At 39.8% G+C, this 24,541-nt stretch overlaps 1 long non-coding RNA gene across 2 annotated transcripts in view; it reads left to right on the top strand.

The window, feature by feature from the left end:
- Positions 1 to 3,787: 3,787 nt before the first annotated feature.
- The window catches only part of LOC130150700 (uncharacterized), a 36,376-nt gene continuing 15,622 nt past the window's right edge, over positions 3,788 to 24,541 (top strand). The window contains exons 1-2 of one of the 2 annotated variants that reach the window (XR_008822337.1): positions 3,788 to 4,163; positions 4,255 to 4,385. This is a non-coding gene — a long non-coding RNA (uncharacterized LOC130150700). The remainder of the gene's footprint in view (positions 4,164 to 4,254; positions 4,386 to 24,541) is intronic. The other variant, XR_008822336.1, reaches the window with a different exon arrangement.

Raw genomic sequence — 24,541 nt, 5'->3', positions numbered from 1 at the left:
TGACACATTTTGAAGTGTGATGCTCTGTAAACTCATTGAAAGGAAGTGCATTTGGGGTTATCGTGGAATTTTGATTATCTTCCTTCTGCAGTATTCTGCATGATTCCTGTGTTTGCAAATGTTTTCTTTAGTAATAAAATCATCAGAGCTTCTTTTGCACAACTCATTCCTATTAATCCAAGTCTTTTGTTACATCTTAAACTCTCATTGAAATTTACCACTAAATCTAAGTATATAAATTTATCTTTACTCCCACTATTTCTTACTGTGTGAGTTTTGATCTATTATATAGCCTAATCTCCTTCTGGGAAGATTTTGCTAACTGTAGGCATGCTAGAGGTAGAAAGAACCATGAGTCAGTGCAGGACACCTATATACAGAGAATGAGGGTTCACTAAGACAAAGGGCAGCAGAACCTGATCTGTTTTTAACAAGCAAATGCTCTCTCCAGTAGCATCACAATGTGGTTTAAGCATGGCATATGTGTTTAAGATCTTCAAGCAGATATCCAGTTGCAGTGATACTGATATATATACATATATACACACACACACACACCCCCCATCCAATTATTTGATCTTTTCTTATGCTTTATGTACAGAAAATAAACATATACTTCCTTTTATTTGTACGATTCATAGTAGAATCTAAAATGCTGAAAGGATGCCACTACCACCCTTGACCAAATCCTGTAAGCCCATAAATAGGAGCAATACTAGTGACAACAACAATGGGCTTGAGACATTCTTAATCATACAGATCTTATAAATATGCTTATTTTGGACTATTATAGTTCAAAATTAACATCACATTTCATGCTAATACATGTGATATATACTGTGGGAGAATGCAGTATCTGTAATTCTTACACAACAGGCTTGGCCTGGTTTTGGCTGAGAAAGAGTTACCTTTCTTCTTAGTACCTGGTGCAGAGCTGTGTTTTGGATTCGGTGTGAGAACAATGTTGATAACACTGATGGTTTTAGTTGTTACTGGGTGATATTTATACTAAGTCAAGGACTTTTCAGTTTCTCAGGCCCTGTCAGCCAGAGGGCTGGGGGGGCACAGGGAAACTGGGAGGGGACACAGCCAGGGCAGCTGACCCGAACTGGCCAAAGGGATATCCCATACCATGGGACAGCATGCTCAGTATATATACTGGGGGGTGGTGGTGGTGGTTGGAGTGGGCTGATCATTGCTCAGGAACTGGCTGGGCATCGGTCAGCAGGTGGTGAGCAGTTGTGTGGTGCATCACTTATTTTCTTTCTTCCATTCCCTTTGGATTTCATTCATCTCCCCCTCCCCCTCCTTTTCATTATAGCTGTTATTGTTGTTATTACTATTGCTCTTTCATTTTTATTTTACCTCAGTTATTACATTGGTTTTATCTCAACTCTTGAGTTTTACTTTCTGATTCTCCTCCCCATCCCTCTGGGTGAGAGGAGAGTGAGCAAACAGCTGCGCGGTGCTTGGTTACCAGCTGGGGTTAAACCATGACAGTGCAATATAAACAAAAGTGATAAAGCGGGGCAGAACTGAATAGTCAGTGAGTATGAAAAAACCTTGGAAATAATAGTATTCCTGATAAGTGAATAAAAAATAATAAAAGGGGAATAAATTACAATCACTTAGGGACCACTTCCCACTTCATCCCAGTCTCTATAGCTATGGAGCTTGTTGTACTCCTTTTTAAAAAAACCCCAAACGTATAAGCTTCCATATTTCCTCCTTTTTGTCAATGTACCTGATTGTGCTTAAGTGGAATTTGCCAGTAAAAACTTCAGCTTTTGAAGTTTTAACATTTTGATTTTCTTTGTTGAAAATGCTGAAATAATTTCTGATTAATTCTTCCAGTAAAATTCCTGAAGAAAGAAAATTCTACTCCCACTGGATCCATAGTAAACTGTATTCAAGGTCAAGAGCTGCATTAGAAGTTTAGGGATATCAGCAGAACACAGAGAAGAGGAAAAAAAAAACCCAAAACTCTTGCAATTTTATTCCTATAAAATGGGGTATAGAAAAGGGAAATCTGTGTTTAAAGGAAAGCTAGGAAAGGCCACATCTTCTGTTGTAGCACTAACATCCTGGGGTAGGATGGGGAGATTACTGAAGAGTAGTTTTATTGGAAAGCACAATTGGGTGTCTCACTCAAGGCCCTTTGGGTAGAGCCACAGCTACAACCACAGAATACTGCAAGAAAAGACAGGAGCTAATCAAAGACCATCAATTTAAAAAGCAACTGATTGACCTTAGGAATCTCATAGCTGTCCAGATGACAATATAAGGATGTAGAACTTCATTTTAACAAAATTACTGAAAAATAGAAAAGATTTTCAGAGAATCAATATTAAACCATGCAGAGTAATTTCTAGGAGGTGTTGGGTTGTAAATTATTGCCTTAGATGGGATTCCTTCCCATGTCTACAGTGGACTAGCTCTGTTCAAAGTATGCACCTTCTAATCCATGAATAGTCAGTGGAAAGAAACAGGTATTTCTGGGGCAGGTGCTTACAGTAGATGCATATGTCAGGGAGCAGCAAAAGCAAGGCTGCTTCAGGAAGGAGGATGAGCCAGGAGGAGAGGGTGACCCCAGCACAGGCAGGCAGAGATACCCTGAGAGGCCAGTCCCACCACACCCACGCAGGAGCAGGGTGGTGGTAAGGACACAGTCCATCAACAAACAATTCAGTGATCATCAGATGAGGTGAGGTAACAAGTCAGGTCCAGGTCCACCTAGGAAGTCCAGGCAGCATGCCAGGACAGCCGGAGACAGGGCCAGAGAAAGCAGTGACAGAAGACTATGAAGGTCATTCTCTTACATGAGTCATTATTTACAGCGTGTGACCTGTGGGGCTGACAGGCTTCGGCTGTGCCTAGCTTTGATAGAATTATCCTGGCAAAATTCAGGTACAAGGGAAAGAAATGGGTCTGAGACATTTCCTTAGGCCATAATTAATTGTCAACTATTTTCAAATAAGCATTTGATCCTTGAAATATGCGTATTCCTCATTAGTGGAAGCATAGCTGTCATCTAAATGCACAAGGTATGTTGGGTGAATTTGGCAAAGTGGTCTTGAAATGATAGTCAGTTTAAATACAAGAAGAATTCAGGTGGCATAGACCCTAATAATAAATATCTTTAAAACATTTCTTTTGCCTTGTTAAATAGAAAAAAGGTATTTCATTCTGGTTTTTTCAATAAGCATGCTTGTCCCTACTGTAACCCTAAAGGTAGGAATATGGAAGGAGAACACCCTTAAAAAAAAAGGCATTTGGCAGATCACTGGTTCCTGGACTGGTATGCTCATATCTCCCAGCAGAAGAAAGGCCACTGTAAAGGAATGCAGGCAGTGGGTTGATCAGCATTGATAACATGCAGCTGTGGCCTTGCCTCAGAGGCAGTGGGCTGATTGACATGGATGATGTGCAGCTGTAGCTCGTTCCTGCTAAGTAGTTAAATAGCCCTGAGGAGGGTGTGGTGCAGTGCACAGCACAATGTGGACAGTAGATAAAGTTTTGAACCCTTGTGGGGGATTGGTGGCTGTTCTGGGGCAAGGTGTGGGAACTACTTATTGAAGTTCACCTGGTCTGGGATGGTAAAAGCCTGTTGCACCTGGGTAGTTTTGATAGTGCTGTGACAAGTTCTCTGTACAAGCTGCAGGGTGCAAGAGAAGGGGTGTCAGTGCAGAAATGGGAAGGAGTGCACTTGGCCAGCTGAGATGTCCCACGCTCTTATCATACCTCAGGGCAGGGAGTAGGAGGGAGAAGGGGTGTCTCTGGGGGGAGCTGTTGTAGTTCTCACAAGGGGGAGCATCACTGAATTCTGAAGAACAATCTTAATAATTTGTTGTCAAACATATCCAGTTGAACTCTGCCAGCTTGAATTTTGTGCTGCTGCTCCAAGGTGAAGTCATCAGCCCTTGCATCTCTGCAGTCAGTCATCCACACAAGGATCACAAGATACTGTTTTCTACCAGCAGGCCAAAATGCATATGGGCAGAGCACAGTCTCAGGTGATAGCACTTTCAGGAAGTGTTGCTTAGTCAGATAATGCCGTAGTACTTGTACCAAAAGGCAATAGCAGTTTCTGCTTCAGAATCCAGAGGGTTGGCATGTGGCTGGATGAAGTATCTGTCCTGGGTATCTAAATACTTACGCTGCAAGTAAGCATTTCAGTATTTTTGTTTTGTTTCCACTCAGTGCATACTCATAATCATTAAAAATACTATAAATAAGTTATTTGTCTTTAAATAGAAATGAATGTTGGAGTGGAGATCTGACATTTAGGAGCTCTGGGAAATACTGCTAGGAGTGTAGCTGGGGGGAAAACACTTTTCTATTCTGTATATTTTTGACAAGTTGTATTTATTTGACCTCTCCAAAAGGTAAGTAAACTAATTTTGACTTTTTTATTACTCAAAATCCTGGGGAAATAGAATTTAATTTCAGTTAGTTATTTCATTTCAAACACTTTGAGAATTAATATTTTTTATATTCAAAAAGTGTTGTCATAATTAACTTTTAACTATGCTCCTACAGTCTTAAAACATGTAATTCTAAATAGAAAGTTCTTAATGGAAATTCTGAACTGTAAGATTGTCAGTTTAGTTTTCACCCATTTCCAAATCTTTGTTAAAAAGAAAAAAAAAATCTTCCCTATGAGAAAACTGTGAATTCCTATTCTGCACATGTAAAATGTTTTGCTACAGTAAATCTCAAACTCCTTATAACAGTAAGTTTTTGTTTTAGAATCCTTAAGAACAGCAGCACTTTGTGGAAACTTTAAAATTTAATGTTTCAAATGGTACCAAATGTTCTTTTCTATCCATGTCTTTTTCAGCCAGTGTTAGATAAGCAACATTTGCAATACCTTCTTAACAAGTACACTAATACCCCAGTGGATTCAACCTTTCTGTAAAGCTGGTTCCCTGATGTAGAAAATTCCATTTATTTGTACCATTACAATAGCCAGGAAATGAATGGAATTCAGCTCTTCTGTGTTCATCTTCTAAGCCTATAATACTAACTACCATACTAAATAAAAATAGATGACCTATTTATCATTCCCTAAGATCTCTTTCTGGCAACCAAGTTCTTATATTAACCAATACAGCAGAATGCATTTGTTTCATGTCAGTGCTTTCATAATAGAATTGTTTTGCTGAGCTTGTTGTGCAGCTTCCATACAGGACCTTTGGTTCCTACTGCATTCCTTGCCTGTCTTTATTGCTATCTAGTGGTGAGCTCCAACAACAAGTGTGCTCCTTCCTCCAAAGAAAAAAAGAGCTGTAAGGACTCTGTAAGTTTGCTGTCAAAATAACTTTTCCTCATGCTCCATCTTTATTGTAGATGTACAGGGTGTGAATTCAGTCTTAGTTCTGGATTGCCACTAGAGTCCCAGGGTAGGTCCAAGTGCCTGTTAATGGAGGAGGTCATTCTGATCAGGTCACTCTGATCAGGTCACATACAAATGTGGCAAAGCATGCACAGATTTATCCTGAAGCAGCTATCCTGTCCTGGGGTTTTCCTAAGGCCAGTATACTACATCTTCTGAACTGAAAATCAATTCAAGCAAACAGGTGATAATAGGGACGGAAAATGACTAGAAGACAGTGGTCTGCTCTCATGCCTGCTCTTAATTTTGGGCAGACAAGGTCAATTTGTGAGTGCAGCCTGTGCTTCAAAAACATATCTGAATATAAAGCTCTTCGCGTCCAACATTCTCCCTCTACTGTGACAGGGCCAAAGAAGGGAATTTTGCTCTTCAGACCTTAGATGCAGAGATTGATTGTCGTACTTCATAAAGCACTCCAGGCTTGATTCAGCTGCTTGGAAAATTATCATGAGCTGTTATGATAATTTCAGCAGTTCCACTGAGGGCAGATAGTCCACAAGGACTGTTAAACTGACCTTTCCTATTAGGAAGAGGAAGGTTGGGGAGTCCGCACTGACTGCTGGTTAGTGTTACACTGAGGCTGTATTTGAGAAGGTGGTTACATTTTGAACTGGTTGAAGGTTTTTGAAAGTTAGAATACCTAATCTTAAATTCAATAAACTTCAGTAATCTGGTTACTTGTCATAATAAGTGAATTTAGTGAACATTATATCAGGCCCATTATGCAAACAAAAATAAATTTTTTGAAAGTTGAAAAGACATTCATGATTATACCCTACAAAATGAGCTGCTGAGAAGTTGTTACGACAAAAAGTACCCTGCCCTTTTTTACCAGCTACTCTAGCAAGGGGGAAAGGCTGTGGTTAATGATGTGGAAAGTAGTTCTTCGTATCTCAGCATTACTGCCTTGGCTGTCAAAATCACTATTCATTTCTGTGACTTGAAATGGACTCTGTACAGCTGTTTTATGAAAGTGCTTTGAAAGCCAAGCATTGTTGCCATGTGAGTTAATGGAACTCACATAGTAGCTTCAAAGAAGAATTATATAAATTTGAACTACATGAAGCCCTAACTAGAGTGAGCATGATGATTTAGATAATTCCTGATAGTCTCCTATAGAAAATCAGACATTGCATACATTATTGTACAAAAAAATTCATCCAGCTACTTCTATTCTTTAAGCATTTGTCTGCAACAGAGCAGTTTTCCCTTTTAAGCGCTTCTTGCTAAGGCTGACAATTTAGATGTGATCACAATGTACTGATCTTTAATGCTATAATTGTCATATGGTACTTTGTGTTCCTGTAATAGGCCTGCGTGATGCTGGAATTGAATAGTGACAATGGATATCCCATGGAAACTCAGTAACCCACCTATGCTATGCTGGATGCTGCTCCTACCAGAATCAACGGCAGTGTTTCCAATTATATCAATATGAGCAGTATTGTGACTGTCTGTGTGGGAATAAAAGTCAGAGGCAAAGAAGAAAGGATCTGCATGAATCACATACAAATTAGCCTCTTAGTGTCTGATTTTAATAAAAGGTTGTTGAGGAAAAAAAGGGAGGAAAGATAAGACTAGGAATGTCATTTAACCTTGGTTAAACTGTTGTTATCAATATAATTTCATCACATGAACTTCCTTTTGTAAAAAAACAATGGAAACATTAACAATTGTCCTGCCACAGGTCTGCCTTCCCCTCCCTCGGGAGGGTCTGGCTCATGTGAGCTTTACAGTGTGGCTTTGTGAAAAGCCACCTGGTGCATCTATGTTCATTGCTGCTGCTGCGTGAGTTGGACCTGTGACTGACTTCCACCCTGTCGTGACTAATGCCATTGCCTGCCTCCAGCGGTTCCGCCCGCGGTCCTCTTTATTAAATATCTGCCTGGTCTGCCTTGTGGATGGCCTTTCCTCATTAAGATATTTCCTTTTCTTCACTGCTCTCTCCAAACTCTCAGACTCACAAATCCAGGTACTTTCTTGCATAGACGATTATTTCTTGTTTTCACACCTCAGTTCATACTCTTTTACTGCAGCGATTTGCAATCTGTTCTTGGCATCTACCTCCCGTCTGGGTGGACTGTCATCTTTTATGGACCACATCTCAGGAATACAGAACTGACATGTGGGACAGGACTATCTGCAAACCTCTAGGTTTCCAAGCTTGTGCTAAGATGGTCTCTACAGTCTGTGTCAAATTCATATCTTGTGTTTAGTTCATGCAAAATAAAATTAAAAAGTAAAAATCAAGCCAGTGTTAGGATACAAGCTGCGCTTGTGTTTTTGCAACTTCGTTTTCAGAACAGCAAACTTCAGACTAAAGCTTTGTGTCAAATTTTTGAAGCTCCTATTTGTGCAAAATATCACGATGGGAACTTAAAAAATGGGAGATGGCAGATGTGCCTGAATGCAGGAGCTCAAAAAATATAAGATTTTCATGAAGAACAGGACACAATTCAAATGTAATTCTAGTGCATCAAAATGAAAATTATAACACAAGGTCAATAGGCCAAAAGATCAGAAATTCTTGGGCTTTACTTTCATACTTTCCTAGCTGTTTAAGTGTAGCACTTTAGAAGGTTCTAGTGCTATCAGACATGGAGTGTTATTAAAGCACAAAACAACAGCTTAATCTTAACTTTGAAGTGTTTATAAGGTACTGTAGACTTAAGAACATACTAGATATGAAATATAGGATAATATTTTCTAAAAGAGAAAATAATAATGGGTATAATTCTTTTCTTCTATTTCATAATAGATCCCTGAAATATATTATAAATTTTATGTATTGTCTTGTGAGTAATTCAGATATTTGACTATCAAACTGAAAAAAGAAAGAAAAAGAGACATGGGAATTGTAAATGTTGATCTGAACTGTGTGAAGCCTCCATTTTAAAATATTAATTTGACTTCAGAGCTTTTTTTTATATTTACTAGGAAACTACAGATTGAAGTAACCTCAGTAGAGTCACTGTTTAACATCATTTTTGCAATACTGTTACATTAAAACAGTTATGTTTCTTTATGAAATCAAATTACAAAAAGCTCTCATCCAAGACACAGAGGTGTATGCTGTTCAAACCAAAGGCATGCACAGCCAAAGGACTTTTTTGCGTATTTATTTGTGGAGTGTTTTGAGTTATTTTAGGAGAAAGTGTCTATTATTGCAGTTACAGAAATTCACATGGGGATTAAATTATTTCTCATATTTTTCCTGAATGCACTGTCATAGCCTTTTCTATTGGAGACAAGCAGAAATGCCAAAAAAGGAGTGTTTGTAGTAATAGGAAAAGTAAAGGGGCAACTGAAGTATGGTGAGCGCTAGTGGACAAAGGGCTGTGTAAGTCCTGTAGGTGGTGCTCTGCCTTGTGCATGAAAGGGAGAGAATGGAATATGAAACATAAGGAGGACAGATAGCCAGTGATGGGGAACAATGAATGCAGAAATACAAGTGTGAGGGTTGGGAGCTCAGACATGCGTGGCAGAGGAGCTGTTGAGTGACACTCAACATTTCTGAGAGCACCCACTTATCCTAGGAGGTATCCATGGAGCTGGGAACACAGTACTGTTTGGAGACATGACAGATGTGAGAGCAGAAGTCTTTGGGAACTCTTCATTGAGTTTCCTTCTTCAGGTGGTCAGAATGGACATGGGCAGGGCCAGGATGAGAAGGTGGAGTGACTTGGTTGGGCCTCATACAGGGGAAGAGCTGAAGAGACATGTGCAGTCAAATCTTCAGCAAGAGGATACGGAGGAGTTGGCAGTGTGACAGTGACCTGAAACATTTGGGGTACATGTGTGCCAGGGACTACCTTTTGCCACAGAAGGATCATGAGCCAGGGTACCCATCGTGAGGGGGATGTGCCCATGCCTACCACTCTATGAAGAAAATTCTTGCATGTGCCAGGCATGGCCTGAGGTCCAAGTGGAGGTTGTCTCTGAGCAGTTCTTCACACACCCCACCACTCTCCCCTTCCTAGATGACAAGTTGTCCCATCTTTTGGTGTCTGGCAGGATTTAGGGGTGAGAAAATGGAGTGACTGGAGGACAGACATGTACAGGTGACTGTGGAGCCCAGTTTTGGGGTGGATGGGCTCTAAGTGACACTGACAGTTTGCAGGTCATGCACAAGCAGCTGGATGGCATGCAGGGGGCGTGGGCTGAGGAAAAGATCTGGAGAACTGGGGCTGGGTGGGCAGTGTCTGCTTTCTGGCAGGGCACCCAGGACAGGGGGATGCACAGGAGGCACCTACAGTGATGAAAGAGGTGGGTCCCATGCACTGGTGGGAGGGAGCATACATACTTTTTACCAAAATGGAAGATGAGATAAAGGCATTAAGAAGAAAAGGCTGCCAAAGGTATCAAAATACTAATGAGAGAAAAAAACTAACATTCAGGACAGGTCTAGTGAGGATTCGTCAAGGCCCACAACTCTCATCCTGACGAAGCGCTGCAGCTAAGCAGCGCTTGGCTGGTTTTTGTTGTGAGGGAGAACCAGGTGAACCCAGTGGTGTAATCTGAGATCAAACCAGGCAGATGAGCCTTCAGCTCTTTCAGATGAGTTGTCTTTGTTCCAATGTTTTGTCTGAATGTGAAACAACCAAAATTCAAAGCAAGCAGAGTCCCACGAGCCTGCAAGGCTAATCCCGTGCTTTGACAATGCTCAATGCAAACCTCCCTCAGATGATTCACGTGTGTTGCCTGCTCACTTAGTGACACGACATGTTCAGCAGGATCCTCTCTGCTCCAGAATTAAACCCAAACAGTGCAAAGAGCATTCCTCTATCCCCTCTAAGGATCAGAGGAACTGGCTGATGGCTAAATCCCTTTGAAGCAGGAGTTGGATGCAGCTGCACTGCAGGCAGGTGAAGGCAAACTGCAGTGATACAGCAGTTCTGTTAGCTTGTGAAACAAAATGTAGGCCATGTTCTAAAACACCATTGTAAAGTCCAAGCATTCTCCACTATAGGGATTTCAAATTTGAAAACCTCCTCATACTTCACTGCTGTAGCACTGCCAGGTAGATGGCTTCTAGAGAGAGGCTGCATCTGCACCTTTCCTCTCTCCCATGAATATGTCTAGCTGCCAGCACACACTTCCTGAATTAGCTTTCCCTTTCTACTTTTTGATTTTACTGAAAACATAAAATAATATGAAGCATATTCTGTCACTGACAAGTGCTTTACAGCCTTCAACTCTCAAAGGCAAACCTGACATTCATTTCCTATAAAAAACTCTTGCACAGCTCCAAGCAGACTGGGAAACCATGGAATGCTTTCCATGCTTAGTTATTTTTCTTTCAGAGTGCCATAATTTCTGCTGTGATTATTGGTGGAACTGTGGTATTTATGAAGCAGAGATGCTGTAACATGAGGTATGGTGCCTGGTGCTTACTCTTGTGCACTGCCCTGGACCTTTCACGTGGATCAGTTTCCAGAGATGTGTAAAGCTGGATGGCAACTGAGCGCCATGTTTTCTCTGTGGGAACCCATTTATTTTTCACTCCTGTGCACAGCACACGGTAAGCTTACATGCTGAGTAGGTGGGCAGCTGGCATCATAGCCTTGAGTCACTGAGGGAGTTTCTGGGTGCAAGGGGAGGTTCCCAGTGCCTTTAGGTACATGCTGACACTGAGGGCTGTAATTTTGGATTTAGTATCTAAGTTAGGATTGTAATTTTCTTGTTGATATCCAAGTTGGGGTGAATTCTACCTGAATTTAGCCATCTAAAAGTTAGCTGTCTAGTCTAATATTTCTTAAGACTCACTTTTACTAGTCCTAATCCTTCATGCTTGTTACACACTATGTAATGCAGTTTAACTGCTCATCTGTGGAACCCTACCGTGGCAGCTCTGCTACTTCTAAATTATTCTACATTTGTCTGGCTGGTATTTCTCTGTGTCCAGGTCCTGTGAAATGTCTGACTAAAGAATTGACTAAAGATTTTTATTCCATATCGTGCAAAATCTGGAATAAAAATGCTCTGCAGAGAAGGACCAAGCCAACATCAAAAAATATGCTGAAGTGCCTCATGTAGAAACTAGAGAGGGCTCTTCCAATGCTTTGTAAAGAATATGTTGACATCTATTCTTAGCCCCCTGATTTTCTCTATGTGATAGCCCAGAACCCAGGAACCTCAATTCATGCTCTAGATGATGAAAGAGCAGCACTTGTACCCAAAGGTTTTCTGGAATTAATTTAATAGTCTTTGGTTTGCACTTACACTTTTTCAGTAAATTAGCGACATCATGATGAGTGATATAGTGATATTGTTATATTCCAGTTTTGTGGACTCATTTCCTTGATTTACACCTTTATCTTTTAACTCTAAGTTAAAGTTGAAAGAATTCCCCCTGCCCCCTTAATATCTAGGCTGTTTATTCTCTGTAAGGTTTTGCTGGGGGTGTGTGTGTGAATCCTTTCCTCTGAGAACAGCAGTAATGTGAGAGTTTGACAGGGTCTTAATGACCTAAATTGACCAAAGTTGTTCCTTGATGAGGTGGCTCTGCAACTGATTTTATCTTAAGTTTGTAGGAGCTTATTAAACTAATTGAAGACAAGGAAGACAGCTCCAAAATGCAGACAGACATGATTGTTCCCAGAGGAGAAGAGTTAATGTGCAAAATGTCTTCAGCCAAGCTGATAATATTCAGAGTTTGGCTTTGATTCAAACTCACCTAGAAATAATTAATTATTTTCAGAAAACCTTTGCTTGAATACTGATGAAGTCACTTTGTAAATAGTGTAATGTTTTCCGTTTAATTTCTTAACAATAGATTAGCATTGTAGAAACTGTACACATAATAAAATTTGATTCACAGAACAGTAATTTCCTTTATTGCATATTACTTCCTCATATAAAATGTTTCAGTTGTGTGGGCCACATCAGTCTAACAATATCTCCATTTTCTGAACTTACTGTTTTTTATTTACCGTAATTGATTTCTGCCAAGAACAGACATCAGCTTCAGAAATCCTCAAGTTGTAATTGGTAGACATTGCCTCAAAGTAGTCATTAGCTTAGTAATATTGATGCTTAGTGCTTGAAGACAATGGGAATCTTTCTATTCATGTCAGTAAACTCTTCATTAGACCTTTTTGTCAGTGATGAATACCAGGGATATTAAATCAACATTTTTGCATTAAGTTGCAGCTTTTACCTTTCCACATAACAATGAGCAACTTCTCCTAAAAAATGCTTTTGAGGAAATTACCTTGGCACATTCATTTGCACAAAAAGGAAAACATTTTGGTGATCCCCATCACACACCTTCCAGAGTGTTTCTATTCAACATGTACGTGATACCACATGCAAAGGCAGAGAGGGATTCCTTTGATTTCTGTGCCTGTTAAGATATCCCAGAGTTATTAAAACACTACCTTAATACCCATTTATTTTTCACTCCTGTGCACAGCACACAGTAAGCTTACATGCTGAGTAGGTGGGCAGCTGGCATTTTGAATTCACCCCAAGCAGTCTGTCATAAATGACACAAAGTGCTGTGATTAGACTCTGAGAAAATGTGTATGTCACCCTAAGCACCTGTCTCATTATAAAACAAGCAGTCACTATTTCTCCAGGGTCATTTTCACCCTGCTAGAGATTTCAGCAACATGTGTTTTAATATATTTGCAGGGAAGCCTCTGTAAAAGCTATCACATGAGAGGGTCACAGTGTCAGTTTGGATCAAGAAGACTGGGGCATTGTCTTGAAATATATCAGGAACTGGAGAATGGGGAACCAGTCAGGAGCATAGTACAACTGTGAGGCGGTTTCTCAAATTCTAGGGTCAGGGTGACAACAGAAGTATGTCTGCCTAGGTATCTGCTGCATAGTTAGGGCCAAGCTGCAGCACGAATTTTATAGATAAATACTTATTCTGAGTTACACTCAGAAACAAACCCAGAGCACATATGTAATCTTCCTGCAACACACTTGCTAATAAAACAAGGTATCTTGTTCAGCAGAGGAAGAGCTTCTGAATCCTCTGGGAGCCTGACACACTGAAACAAAACCCATAACCCTCTTGCTCTGTGACCGCCCTCACCATTGGGCTCAGCTGTCTGTCTTCCCGTGTCTCAGGCCTAATTCTGACAGGTCCCCACTGTACGAATTTGTCCCAGACTTCCGAGCAAGTAACAAAGCTCTGAAAAGGGCCATAGGAAAGCCTATAGAGAGAACCATGCAAAATAAAAAGGGTAAAATTATGGATAGAGAGACATGAGATGGTGTTTGTTGGCAGCTGACAGATTCAAAAGGAAAAATACCAATATAGAAAGGAATAAAACCCTAAAGGCAGAAAGGTGGAGTCAGCAGATGATAACTCATCAGCATGGAGGATCCAATCCAGGGGCAGGGGCCAGTTCTTTCCTTCCTGACTGGCACCTTCTGACCAGCAATGCTTCCTCAGGTGTCTTGTGAGGGTGGTAAGCACACTAAAGCTTAGAATTGTAGCACCTGGGAGTGATAGTCAATAATTGCTTTACACTATAAACCTGTGCGTGCCTTGCTTGCAGAGCCCCTTTGCACATAGCTCTTTAGCTGGCTCCTTCAGGCTTCTTTGAGCCTGAGCAAAGTCACCCAAGAAAGGGTTGCCGAGGTGTAAAGTGAAACCTCAAGGTAAGTCCATCAAACATTGCTCACTACTAAGAAGGATGTATAGGAAGAGAAGATCAATGGTTTTGGAAGAATAGGTTGCTTCAGTTTTCTGCCATTACTCTTTGCCTCTTTTTACCATGACTCACCCCTTTTCATTGGCTGCCCTTCAAAAATGCTTGGGTCGGACCTTTTTCTCACCTCAGAGGTCTGTAAGGAGGAGTTAAGCTATGACAGTCAGTAACAGCATAATTTAGATTGGAGAACTAGAACCTCTTGTGACTAGTTCAGGTGTAAAAATATTCCAGGCCACAGCATCAGGTACGACTCTGCTACCGCTTTGACTGGGTCTGTAGAGATTTTAGTCTCCAGCTGCTCATGAAGCTAGTCCATACCCAGGAGGAACCTGGCAGTGTGAGCTTGACGGCGATCAAAAACTCTTATATGCTAAGATGTGACAAAGTGGGTATCAGAAGCACAGAGCCACTAAAACAGCAATCTTCCCCTCTCTTTCTCTTCAGGAATACTCTTAGGTATTTGCGCAGCACTAACACAGATGACAAGCCAAAATCTGCAACCAAAATCATGTTATGTTCTAAACATGGAAAATATTGATGGCTTTTAATTATTTTTTTACTACCATTAAGAAAACAAGAGCCATGTCCGGTAAATCTCTTGATGGTAATTTATATTTTCTTTTCTGTTCCAATTACATAAATTAAAATACATGGCATGCCACAATTGTATTTTTAGAAGGTCTTTTGAACTAAATATTGCTAGCAATGGGAGATTGTTGATTATATTCACAGCTCGGCTAGGTCTTGTTAGATGGAGTTTTTTTGTTATGAGCATGTAGTCATATGTCATTTTGTGAATCTCTGCTGTGTCTTGAACATTTAACTGCTAGCTGAAGAGCTTCTGATTTTTCAGACATGTTATTTATAAAGTCCTATGAGGTTGCAAATGATATTCAGTGGCAATTAGAAGAAAGTTCATGTATACAAAAATTATTAGTAATGGAGACAAACTAGACACTGTGAAGAGCTTTAAAATTAAAACCCACCAATATTAGTCTAATCAATATTCTTTATAGAAAAATTAGTTACATACTACAAAAGTCCCAACTGACAATAAGAGATATTTTCCTGGGGCAAATGAGCTGTATGTCAAGAGATAAAATAATTGCATATGAAATATGCCACCAAAACAACATTTTCATCATGGAAGAATAATTCAAGAACAATTTTCACAAAGCTCCCACTAACAGCAGTGGCTCATTATAATCAGTAAGTCAAACATTTACTTAGCATCATTGATGCTGACAATTAGTCTTTTGTCTTTTGCATCTGGTGCTTTTAGCAAGCTTCATTTGATCAAGAAGTTTTCCAGATACTCTTTAAGTTAGTGGTACCCTCTCAGTTTATTTTATAACTTCCATTCATGATCAGAAGATTCTAATTCTTTCCTTTTTGAGAGAAATTAATTATGACTGTATGACTTAAATAACTAATTACATGGATATTTTAAATAAATACATAAATTAAAAAATCAAGTTTTGTTTACACTCACTTAAAACACATGGTACTAGGAATATATACCAGAATGTGATTTTTAATTATTTTTGTCACAGATCAGAGCAAAACTCAATGCAGATTTGCAGGAACAAAACAAGGTATGTCTCGATCAAGAACCAGATGTTGCTTTCCTTCATTAATTTGGAAAATAACATGACTATGGGTGACAGGCTTAAGCTCATTATCAGTATTGTGAAATTTTTATTTTTTTTTTTTTATCAGTGGCAAAACAGAAGAAAGAAAAGTCCTTTACCATAAAGAGATTTCTTCTCTTTTTCTTATGAAACGTCTTTCTTCTCTCTGCCCCCTGGAAAATAATGATCAGGATGAAAATGAATTATCCATGGTGTAATAATTGAAATGTCTTTTATATTTTTTATAGTTGTAGTTAATTAGATTCAACTAAACATGTTTTTTAAAATACAGCATCAAAAATATTGAATATGTTTTGGTTTTTTAAAAAACAAATCAGTTTTTTTCCTACCCTTTAATTAAACTCAACTCAGTTCTATGAAATTTTGATGTAGACTGCATTGGTACATCAAAATTTCATAGAACTGAGTTGTTTGTCCAGTGCATATTGCCAGTTCATATTCTGCAACACTTTTCAGAATAGCTAATTCTCACTGTCATTCTTGCAGCAGCCCTTCAGAACACCATGCAGCAACACTTCTTCAGTAAGTGTGTAGAAACATTTTCTGCATTTACCCAAATTGCTTCCAGCAGACTCCTGACAATAGTTATAGCCTGGACATCTCAAAATGTAACCTTTAGTTTACAGAGATCTTCACACAAATAACCATCTTTTATGATCAATAGTGGTTTCCTTTATAAGAAAGCAATTTGTGTAATTCAAGAAACTCAAGTGAAAATAAGCATCCTTTAAAAGACATACATATTTCCTAAGCCACAAAAGAAATAACAATTGAAAGTCAATCTCCTTTTTTTTTGGTGCAGTATCATTGATGCAGCTTTTGCTAGCAACTGGAATTATGGACTGAGATAGGATGTAAAAAAAAGAGGAAAACCCCCAAGCTTCTGAATAAGCCAGCCCTCTCCAAATTCTTACAGTTCAAAGGCAGAAATAACTTCTCCAGTTACACACCATCCTTCTTTTATGGAGTGTTTCTTATGCATGCTAGGCAGGACAGGTGATTTGTTTGTCGAAATAAGAATTTTAGTTGAAAGACAAAAGAAAACAAAAAGATCTGACAACCACCCTGGTTACTTGACATTTATCCATCCTGACACCTCGTAAAATTCCCAGTAAGATGTTATGTTCATTTATGGCAGTGGGAGTTAAATAGCCGTGAGAAGAACTTGGGGCCTGTCCTGAAGCTTGGTTCCATAGGACTAAATCTATAAATGTGCTTTAGTGAAATAGCAGCAAGGGGTAGGCATGGATAGACAGCAAACATTGCTCCTGGTATGGGTTTGGAGCAGGCATGGTAACTTATATCCTTCCAAGACAGCACCAAATAGACCTGGCAGCAGCAGCCTGCATGTAGCCCAGCTGTTTGGGAGGGGAAGAGAATGTAGCTGTCAGGCTCTAGTATCCGGCTGCATTGCAGAGAACAGTCTCCAGCCTATATTATTTAGTAACATTGCTGTAACTTTCACCTATGGCATATGCCTGGAGTTTTAAACCCATAGGCTCTGCCCAGCTCCTGTTCAGGCTTCTGAATCCCACTCATCTGATTCTGTGTGCATCCTACTGAATCCCACAACGTAAAACTTCTCCTATACTACACAACCCCTCTCGCATAGCAAAGGGAATTTTGTTTTATTTTTACCTAAAAAGGTACCCAATTCTGAAAGGAAAAATCAAAATCTGTGAAGGAAAAGAAAAAAAAAAAAACACCCAACTTTGGAAAAGCTGCACTTGATAACCCTCCCTGGACTTGCAGGAAGGTAGATGGAAGGGCAGATGCTTTCCCTTTTGAGTGCGAGAAGTACCTAATGGGAGCTCTTACAACAGAAGCCAGCTCATATAACAGCTGCTATTTCTAAGGGTCCAGAGAGCAAAAGAGAGAGCTTAATCTTGTCTCTTTTCTAAAAAAAAAAAAAAAAAAAAGGAAAACAATGTTAGTTTTGTATTGACTTGCAGCTGTCAGCACAAGGGTAACTTTTCATTGCTGGCTAACTTAACCGACTCTTTCGCAATAGCAACGTAGCTATCTAATTTTGGGGTCTGTAAATTTGTATTTAGTATTTCATGGTGTTCTTTTCTCAGGCTTATTTCTTGTGTCAAAGAGGAAATGCCTTACATATCTTGTGTTTATATGTGTGCCATTTCTTAGTCATGTTTAGACTAGACACATATTCATATGTTAAAAATTTAATTTCCCCAACACTGGCATAAACAAATGTAGGAAATGTATTCTGGGTCTTACAATGAGATATTCTTACCATGATGATTGTCTTAAGAAGCTAATAGATGTTACATGAGACAGAAGAGGATGTATGAAAAGACTCATTTTCAGAATTTGAATGTTTAAAAAATAAAATTACCCAGGTATCCACAGGCTTCGTGAATAAAGACAAATAACTTGTAAATTAACAGTTTCAGAAAAGGGACCCAATCAATTTAAAGATCTCAGTGAGGTGTAATGAATTTGCTTTCTTCACAGCAAACATAATTTGTAAATTGTGACCTGGCAAATGCTCTTATAAAAGCTAGAGGAAGATTTTAAAATCTCATAGTGACATAATGTGTATATTGCAGTATCTTAAGTTGCGTGAAAGCAACAGCACAACATTTACAGTTATTTAGGTAATGACAGCTTATTAGGGGAAAACTGCCATTCTCTTTATCACATCCCCATTTGCTCCAAAAACATTAAGGAGCTTGTTTAATACTGACACAAAACAGTAAAAATAAATCACAACCAAAGAGATGAGCATGTCTCTGTCTGGATGGGGTTGGGATTTTGAAGACACACCTTGCAGAGCTGATACACGTAGTAGGGTGCAAAAATAAGTAACCATAATTTTAGGTAAACCCTCTTCCATTCGATTAATCCATCTACTAAATAATGGCTCTTGATTGCTTTTTTAGCTGAGTTTATGTCATGACCTAGCAGAATAGATGCAATCCAGCCCACATGCTGATTTAGCTCACAGTAAGAGCAACCAGCAAGTTGTATAGGTAGGAGTGGAGGGCCGCCTCCTCTGTTGCCATCAAGTCTTGCATGGTGCTAGGTATGTCCTACCAGATGGTAAATAACTAAGGATCTCACTCTAAAAGTGTAAATCTTCTTCTTTTTCCCTTCACACTGTGGGTGGCAATTTGCACACACAGTGGCAGATTAAAATGAATTGGCTGCGTACTGTGCCCGTGTACCCACCCCACGCCCCCCATGGTCATGCCACCCCCTCTGTGGCAACAAGTGAGCTGTGTAACCATGTGTGTAGCTTCTGACTGTCAGCCCATGCAACTAGATCAAATCTTCTGGGGTGTATGGATGTGCCATGCTGTAGGATGAAGAGGTTCAGGAGCTGCTTTGTGTGTGACGAAATGCTTCCACTGCAAGACAACTTAGTCTAGCCTCTAGACAGTCTAGTCTGGCTTCTGGACAGATTTGAGCCTCCCCTGTCATTAACTGAAGACCTTAAAACTAATTTCTCCATCCTTTCATTGCTGATGAATGTTGGCTTCATGCATTTGAACCAAGAGTTTAGTAGTTTGACAGGTCTGATGATCCAACTGGAAGAAGTTTGGTATCGCAGATGAGGCTTTCTGGTCTCATTTCTCACACTTTACAGGAGTGTAATCCAAATATATTTCATGTTGGCACAGCTATACGTTACTTCAGAGCAAATATGTTCCCCCTGAGACCATTAAAAATTCTGAGGTGTGGGGAATAACTAGGAATGGCATTTACTTCTTCAAGAATAGGTTAAAGAAATTGCAAAAAGAGGGATGAAGATAACTTCTACAAAGTCAAAGAAAAGGCTACGGCATCGCTTAGGTGTTTTGGGCCAATGTTGCAGATTCTCCGTCTAGAAAACACCAATATTTTTCAAACCTTGCTGATAGTTTAAGGAATTATGTAACAAGGTTTCAGTTTTCACAGCACATTATTTCGGAACAATTTCTGTAAGGTTCCCTTCACAATTTAGTTTTGCAAAAAATAATTTTGTCTTGAAAATATTATACAGAGGAGGTGTTTTTCTGATACGTTTTGGGAGTTGTTTATTCCACTGTGCAATGTGAAAATTGCTTATGAAGTGATCTAGATATCGTAACACATCACAGCAGTGCAAACACTTAAAATGGATAAACTACATGTCACTGGTGGAAGGGAAAGATGTAGGAACCAGATTTTGGGACAAAATATGAGCCTCTTGCTTTGTGATCTTGTTTATTTATATGCCATTTATTGCTTGATCTGTGTCTGCTGTTCCAAATTGTTATTTTAATTAAGCATAGCTGTTCTGCCAGAAAACAGAGGGTCACAAACATCAGACCTAAAATAACTGAGGATAGCAGGATGTATTTTGAAAATGCTCTCATGAATGATTTTTCTTTAGTGAGATTTTTTTGGTCATTACTATACTGTAACACCATGTGGAGATGTCTTAGTGATAAATTTGCTCTTGTGAAGGAGACAGACAAACGCATTCAGTGTTTGTGTCTGGTCAGGGTGTAGTGGGACATCTGACTGGAGAAACGCTCCAGTCAGGTTGGGAACTATGCAAAAATGAACCTTACCTTTTTTATTATTATTATTATTCAATATCACTGTAACGAAAGGAGTCACCCAGCACATGAAATCTCTAGACTAGTCCCTCTTTTCTCTGAGGAAACTCTGTTTCCCTGTCTCACCTGATCACTAAACTATGAACCACCTTGACAAACTGGGAGAGAAAAGGCTCCTAGCCTCTTTTGTTAACTGCATCCCATTTCAAACAGAGTAAATGAAGCTTTATCAATTAAAAGGAAGAGAGAACAGTTAGACAGCAACCACAACATTGGCCTGGGATGGATGAGATATGACTTTCAATCCGTGCCTCCCTAGCCAAAGGAAAGGTGTGAACTTACCTACTCCTTGTTAAGCTGCTTCAGCCATTAAAAGATTGGGTGTTTGCTTTTGGCATGTCTTCTGGGAAAACTGCCATAGGGTCTGAAAGAGGCTCATGGTGATGAACCCAAACCTTCGAATGGAGGAGAAGAATTCAAAAGGGAAAACTCTTCTTGGTCTTTTCTGTGGTTCATTAGGCTCCCTACAAATCCTGTCCGTCCCATCCATCCTTTTCCAGGCACTGCACAACAAACCCTGATTAGAAACAAGCTGTAGGTTTTTCTGATGCTAGCACAGGGCTCAGTAAAGTGCTGTCTTTTTCTGGGTTGGTTCATGGCATCTGTATGTTGTTTAATTGATACAGAATGTGTGTGCCTTCCCAGTACTTCTTTCAAACAGAGAAGCTGCAGGGAAAACTGCCACTTGTTATACTGCTTGTTTTATGAATAGGCAAAGTTAGGGTTACTAGAAATGTGCCTGCAGTGTGCAGTTTTCCTGCCTCACTTTGTTTTCAAAAAGATAAGGAAATTGCCAAGGAGGAAGAGAGCTGTGTGAATACAGCTTTGGCTTTTGCATTGCTCCCAAGGAAGATACAGAAAGAAGCCAAACAAGTCAAGGATGATAATGCATTACTTGTAGCAACTTACACTTCCACTTGTCAAGAGCACTCCAAACCAAGCTCTTGACTGAGCACAGCTGTTCCTTCTTGGACCATCTCCTAAACTCAGGAGCATCTACTCAGTAACACCCCAGGCAGCACCAGCCCAGCTCAACACATCCACATCCACATCCACGTGGCCCTGTGCAGTCAGATTTCAGCTGGAAAGCTGTGTCTGTGCCAGCTAGCTATTCTTGCCAGTAAAGTTGATGGTCCAGGATTCAGAGCCAGTGCTACACGCTTCTGGTGTTTGCTCAGCCTCTGCTAAAACAGGACTTGCTGTCCTGCCCTGCAACTTAGCATGGGCACCTGCCAGAGGGGGGTGCTGGGAGCTAACCCCACCTGAAGCACGGTGGTGGTTCTTGGTGTGGGAGACAAGCTCAACATGCAGCTCAGATGAAAGGCACACTGTCCCATGATCTCTGTCGGCCTGAGCTTTACACTGATATGCATGTTGTCTGGATAGAGAAAGGCATTTCAAAGACAAGATTCACACTAATCCCGAGGGTTTTAAGGCAATGCAATTGAAGATGCTTTAAACTTTACACCTTCCTTTAATTCTCATCTTACATTCATCTGTTGTTTATGGTTGTACTTAATAATCTTAAAGATCTTTTCCAACCTAAATGATTCTATGTTCCCTGATAATTAAACCAATATGTTAAATATAAAAAGGTTGTGGTGAAACAGATGTACTGGGAGACAATATGGAAATCTGTCAAGGTCATCAGTCTTGCCAAGACAGTTTAAACATTAACCAATGGGCATTTTGGAGAGAAGTAAATTGGAGATACTAAGAGGCTTATTAACCTACCAGAACAAAAGTGAACATCTGGAAGTTAAGCCCAAATCCAGCTAGAACTTAGGTGCTGCCCCTTTCAGTGATGAACTGGAATTCAGAAACCAGAACCAAAGAGGAGGCATTTCTCCTTCTCTTGACATCTCCAGGTCACATCTAGATGGCTTCCTGTGATCTGCTCTGTCTGAATACAATTATTGGTCTCAATACAGGGACCTGAAAGAGAAATCTAGTTTGTTGTATATGGGGTTTCTCATGGGGAGACGGGAAAAAACAGTGGTCCTGAGCCAGACAGTAGCAGCCTCAGTGGCTTCAGGTGTCTGGAGTGTGGTGCAGCCTTGGGCGGAAACAGTGACAAGCCAGCTGTAGTCAGGTGTGATGATAGGTATGGCTGCATAACGTGCACAACGCAGAGGTACTCAAGCCAACGCTCAGCCTTGCTGAGAAAGTTGGCAGTTGCCTCTGGCTGCCTGCGTCACAGTGCCATACATCGTTGCAAGGGTCAAAGTAGCACTTTTTGGGCTGTGCTGTACTCATTTACCTGGTGATTGGATTCTCTAGAAAAGTCTTCAAATTCCCTCTACACCTAAAAAAAAAAAAAAACTGGGTAAAACTAAGTTTGAATTTATATAGTTTATGACATGAAAATAGAGACTGGAAAAACAATTCATGCAGCAACAAGTGAAAGTCCTCTGATTATTTTTCATATTCGGTTGACAGACTTAATTTCACCCACAACTGTGTATGTATTTTTAGAGGTAGGACAAGTAGTGGTGGACAAGGGGTGAAAGAGGCTGGAAACCTTCACTACCAGTGCAGCTCAGAATTGTTCTCTCTTCACAATGTGATACAAGCAATGGATGCACACAGAACATGCATTTTAAGTAGGAGACGGCTGTATTCTTGGCTCAGTAAATTCGTATCTGATTTTCTTTTTAATGCAAACTACAGTGTATGTCTAAGAGATTAATCAAAAAGATGAAGTAGTTTTAGTATCCATTCAGGAAATGCTACATTAATCATTGATTTTCATTTGCATTACAAAAAGAAATTATCTGAGGCTTGACTGCAGGCACTCAGTTAAACCCCATATATTTGTTGCTAGCAGTCTAATAAAAAAACCTGCTTCTTTTGTTTTGCTGCTGTCCCACACTAGTCTATTTCTTCAAGGCAGTAGTGCCTGGCTGATATACTTAACACTTTAAGTCAATATTTTTAGTTCTACTTGGGTTTTGGAATCAAATATTCAGAAAGTTGACCTGGGCAAAATGACTGTTTCAAATGCCTCTATTAAAATATTAATGCAAATTTAAGATTTTGTTACAACTTTAGTCTGCACTTTTGATTCTAATTGGAAAGAGTAAATCTGTCAGAACAATATAACTTTATAACTACAGAATCATCATAAAACAGGAACATTCCATACTTCAATATTGTTTTCCAGTAATTCAGCTTTAAAATAGGAAAGAGAGTTGTTTTCAATAACAACAGCCCAATAAAGAATCTAAATCAGTGTCCTGTTCTTAAGAGTTCGTTAATAGTAGCTTCTCAAATCACCAATGAGTTTTATTTGAAATTAACTTTTCCATTAAGGTTGTCCATCCTGTATTCCACTTGACTGAGGTAAAGTGAAAAAAAGACCAATGTGTCCACAGTAGTTATACTCTGTGAGGTTTTATATAATACTTTCAACAGAACTCGATGCTTAGTTTTAAACAGCTTCTCCTACAACGTGTATGAGAGGGAGGGTGCTAGGAGGGATTAAATATGATAGTTACTGCTCCTGCTGCTTTGTTTTGTATTCATAGTAATTGCTGTTGCTATGTATTTATTAGTTCATTTACCTACCCATTTTCCATGACTCTCTCTGGGGAACTGTTTCAAAGCCAGAGGGGTAGGTGTGGAGCAATATCTTCCAGAAACTTGACGTGGTATTTGTAGTTCGTGGCTTAAAGAAACAAATGTTGTGAAATAGGCTGTGAAAATCTCTCCAGTAAAAACGGAGCAAGAATTTTAACATATCCTCATATATCTGGTAAGGTGAGGATTAACTGACAGTCACCCTCACAGACACCCAAAGCGTTTCCCCATAGCTGTGAGATTTGTGTGGGCAGGACACTATCACTCAAAGGCTGGGAACAGGAGCTATGCTGGAATGTGCAGGGCTGGTATTAAACCCATGAGGTTCAGGCATGGACCCTTCTGCCATCAGGTGTGGAAACAGACACCAGGGCTCTCCATCTACCAGAAACTGCCCCTCTCATGGAAAGTTTTGAGCATTACATTAAGTATGCAGGTTTTCTGTTGCCTACTTTCTCTCTTGAGTTCTATGAACCATAAAATCATAGCAATATATCAGGTTGTAAGGGAGCTCTGAAGGTCTCAAACCCAGCCCAGCTTTTAAGCTAGGTCAGGTTCCTTAAGGCCATGTCTGGTCAGATTTTGAGTATCTTTTAGGGTAGAGCTTTCACAACCTCTCTGGGAAATGGCTTTGGT

The sequence above is a fragment of the Falco biarmicus genome, chromosome 5 (genome assembly GCF_023638135.1).
Source record: "Falco biarmicus isolate bFalBia1 chromosome 5, bFalBia1.pri, whole genome shotgun sequence".
NCBI lineage: Eukaryota > Metazoa > Chordata > Aves > Falconiformes > Falconidae > Falco > Falco biarmicus.
This window is presented reverse-complemented; position numbering and strand designations above follow the sequence as displayed.